General features: G+C 37.9%; 1 non-coding gene across 1 annotated transcript; it reads right to left on the reverse strand.

Moving 5' to 3' along the window:
• Positions 1 to 2,976: 2,976 nt before the first annotated feature.
• Positions 2,977 to 3,083, reverse strand: LOC131226382 (small nucleolar RNA R71). Its single transcript, XR_009161771.1, has one exon. It is a non-coding gene; the product is annotated as a small nucleolar RNA R71 (small nucleolar RNA).
• Positions 3,084 to 4,323: the final 1,240 nt, after the last annotated feature.

The raw sequence follows: 4,323 nt of genomic DNA on the forward strand, positions 1-4,323 counted from the left end.
TAAGAAAATCCTGTGGTCCTCATCAACAGAAGGCCAAAAATCTCTAACTGAAATTTCGAGATGAATCTGGTGGCCGGTGTGGATTTCCTAAAAGTCAGCTGAAGCGAGCCCCACCATTAACACAACGCAAGAAATTGCGCAAGCCTCTGCGTCCGTGAAAACTGACATCGGTGGGGCATTATTCGTTCTTGGCGGTGATCGGATTAGCAATCCGGACCGTCCATGAGATTCATTTGGCCCTTATCATCAAGGCCTAGGTGGAGAAATTTCACAATACAATTTGAGATCAGTTTCGATCGTTTAAACGTCGGACGAACGGCGGTGAGAAAAATCAGGTGGACCGCATCAAACGTAATCCAAGAGCAGTAATTTCCAACTGAAAATATGAGTAGACTCTAATGGACGGGTTGGATTTATTAAAATAGCAAAGAAGTAGGCCCCACCAACGTCACAGCACAATCAGCGCAAATCCCTATTTTGCGCCCGGACGCAGCCGACTTTTGCGGGCTACGGTGTGGTCTCGGTGATGATCAGATAGTTGATCTAATCCGTCCCTTGTGTAGGCCACTCAAAAACGTCCCAAGGGACGTTGATCTTCTGGAGGAACTAGAAGGAAGAGTGGAATTATGACGATCTGATTTTTACTGCGTAAGGGGTATATACGCACCGACCTTGCTGCGTAAAGAAATCTTCCGCAGCCAACTTCTTTTCTGACTCTACCACAACAACTCCCAAACGAAGCCTTTTGTCTATAAAAGGGAGAGATCTGGAACGTGAAGGGAAAAGGAGGAGGAGGGGAGGCTGGGAATGTGGGGCAGTTTTCTTACGGAGTACTTTTTTCCTTTTATTTTGACTGTATGTTTTTCTTTTTTTTTAGAGATTTGCTAATCATGTCTACGGTTGGCTAAACCTATTAGCTAGGGCTAAGAGGTGAAGCTTGTAGAGTAATTAGAGACTTTATGCGTGTGCCTTTTGTTTAGATTGAAGGGATTTTTGATTTAATTTTATTATGGGAATATTTTTAGTTTTTAATGGCCTGTTGTGACTAAAATTACAATGGGTTTGCAATGGCTTTGAGTATTTCTTTTTCCTTATTTTGATTATGACGTCAAGAAGCCCTGTTGTTGATTTTGTCTCCTGGGCATGGTTTGGTGATGGAATCCATTCTAATTCATATACTTTTCATCTCTTTAAAATTATATTAGAGGAAGTTCAGTTTAATTTCCATGTTTTATGATGCACGCATAAGATCTCCCTGATCTCTACAAGTGGATCCTCTGAATTCCTTAAGTTTTAGATTAGTATTTCACTATTATTCCTCAAATTACAACTCAAATTAGATTTCATCTCATTCTAGTTTTAGTTCTAGTTAGTTTTAGACAACGTACAAATATCAGTCCCTTGGGATTCGACCTCGGTCTCACCGAGTTTATTACTACATCACAACCCTATACTTGGGGTGTGAACAAGTTTTTGGCGCCGTTGCCGGAGATTGACGGTTGCAATTCTCTGAAATTAATAGGGTTTAGGATTAGTTAAGATTAGGATTTTACTAACTTAAGTTTTAGATTTTATTTCTATTTGATTTTTAGAACTAACTTGTTTCCTGTTTTGTAGGATCCTGACTTAAACTTCTAAATTGGTAATCCTTTTCTAATTCCTCTACTTTTTCTATTTTTTAGAATTAGGGTTTGAATTTTAGAAATTTTCTAATTCTAGTATTTTCCTATTTTTAGGAAATACTTTATTTTAGAAACTTTCCTCTTTTGTTTTTAGAAACTAGGTTAGCTATTTCCCTTTTTTTTAGAAATTCTTTCTAATTTTAGAAACTAATTCATCCTTCTTTTATTTTATTTTTAGAAACTTTCTAATTTTAGGCTTAGATTTTCTATTTTAGAAACTTTCTAATTCTGGAACTTTCCTTTTTAGAAACTAACTTTCTATCTTTATTTTTAGTAACTTTCTAATTTTAACTCTTTTAGAATCTAACTTTGTTTCCTAATTTATTTTTAGAAATTTTCTACTTGTAGAATTTCTGTTTAGAAACTAACTTTCCTATTGTGTAGGCTTTTAAGATAGAAATTTCTAATTCGGTAAGCTTTCTCTCTACTTTCTATTTTTCAGTTCTCTTTTAGTAATTTACTTTCTAGCTTAGGACTTTCCTAATTTATTTTAGAAATTTCCACTTTCCTTTAGGAATTTCTTCTTTTAGAAACTAGTTTACTTCTATCTTTCTTTTTAAAGATTTTCTAATTCTAGACCTTCTCTTCAGAAACTGACTTGTTTGTTTTCTTTTACAGGTTTTTAACTTAGGGACTCCAATTTGGTAACTTCTTTCCAACCCTCTCTTTCTTTCTAGAGTTTCTTTTCCTTTCTTAGGATTAGGTTTCAAATTTGATTGAGGGCTGCAAGTGTTTCATGCCCAAGTGGGCCCGTGACAACACTCGACGTCTCTTGACTGAAGGAGGAGTGGTTGAGAGGTTGACTATCCATCGCAGGACTAGACACCACTCCAAATTCCCTGAGTTAATTGAAGTGATGACTGAAAACCAACCTCTTCTACCCCAACCTAGGGTAGAGGACATTTAGGATGAGAATGAGGTGTATCAAGCACCCCCGCCTCGTACTTTAAGAGATTATTTACAACCAGCGGGGGTGAGTACGCCCTCATGCATGATCTTTCTTGAAAATACAAGACATATGGACATCAAGTCAGGAGTTATCCAACTCCTTCCTAAGTTCCATGGGCTTGAATCTGAAGAACCATATCTACATTTGAAAGAGTTTGATGAGATCAGAGCCACTTTATATTTTCAAAATGTGTCTGAGGACATAATCAGGCTGAGACTCTTTCCTTTTTCCTTAAAAGAGAAGGCTAAGACGTGGTTACATTCACTGCGTCCTAGATCCATTGGCACATGGAATGATATGCAAAGAGAATTTATAAAGAAATTTTTTCCACATCATAAAACGATTACCCTTAGAAAAGCAATCATGAACTTCACCCAAAAGGAGGATGAAACATTTTACCAATGTTGGGAAAGGTTCAAGGATTTAGTCAGTTTATGCCCACAACACGGCTTTGAAATGTGGCGCATTACAAATTTTTTCTATGATGGACTGACATCTTCCATGCGCCAAATGGTCGAGACAATGTGTAATGGAGAATTCATTAATAAAAATGTTGACGAGGTATGAGATTACCTCGATAGTCTTGCTGAAAAACACAATCATGGGACTATTACCCAAAGTCGAACACCATGTCTAGGCCGACTCAATTAAAGGAGAAAGGAGGATTGTATCTCTTGAAAGAAGAGGATGATCTCAAGTGTAAAGTGACTACGCTCATAAGGAAAGTTGAGGCCATGGAAGGAAAGAAGGATAAGGTTAATGAAAGTATTTGCGGCATCTATGATTGCAACATTCATACAACTGAAAATTGTCCTACAATACCCGCATTTCGAGAAGTGTTGAATGAACAATCCAATGCCGTAAATAATTATCAAAGACCTTTCAATGGACCAACCTCTAATACATACAATCCTGGTTGGAAAAATCATCCAAACTTTAGTTGGAGAAATGGACAAACTGCTACCTCTCAAAGTTTCTTCAATCAAAATCCAAATCAGGGGAAAACTCAAGAAGAACCGGTTCAAAATTCCATGCAAGAGCTGACCCATGCAATGTGAGACTTTATGCAAAAGATGGATTCACGTATGACGATTATAGAAATGGGGATGCTTCCTGCACAACCGCTCCCCAATCCTAAACCGCAATACGAGATAAGTGATCCTAGCTCCTCAAATCAAATGGGGCATGCTAAATCTATCACCACTCTTAGGAATGGGAAGATCATTGATAAAACCCTTCTGGTTAGGCCTGAAAAGTTTCAAGAACCAGAAAAGGACAACAATGATGGATCTAGTGAGGCCCCACAAAAATTAGAACTGAAACTTCTAGAAAAGCCAGTTGCTCCATTTTCCCAACGGTTGGTCGCACCAAAACCTCTCTCTAACTCTCAGGATATCCTAGAGGTGTTGAAACAAGTGAAAGTCAACATTCCTCTACTTAATGTCGTAAAACAGATACCTTCATATGCCAAATTCCTGAAAGACTTATGCACGACCAAACGACGGTAGAGTATTCAAAAGAAGATTTTCTTGACCGAGAAAGTAAGTGCCATCCTAAAGAAAGACGTGCCACAGAAATTCAAAGATCCTGGTAGCCCAACCATATCAAGTGTAATTGGCGACCACCGAATTGATCATGCACTTCTTGACTTAGGAACGAGCGTCAATCTGATTCCCTACTCGGTATACAAAC

The sequence above is a fragment of the Magnolia sinica genome, chromosome 14 (genome assembly GCF_029962835.1).
Source record: "Magnolia sinica isolate HGM2019 chromosome 14, MsV1, whole genome shotgun sequence".
In the NCBI taxonomy this organism is placed as follows: Eukaryota; Viridiplantae; Streptophyta; class Magnoliopsida; order Magnoliales; family Magnoliaceae; genus Magnolia; species Magnolia sinica.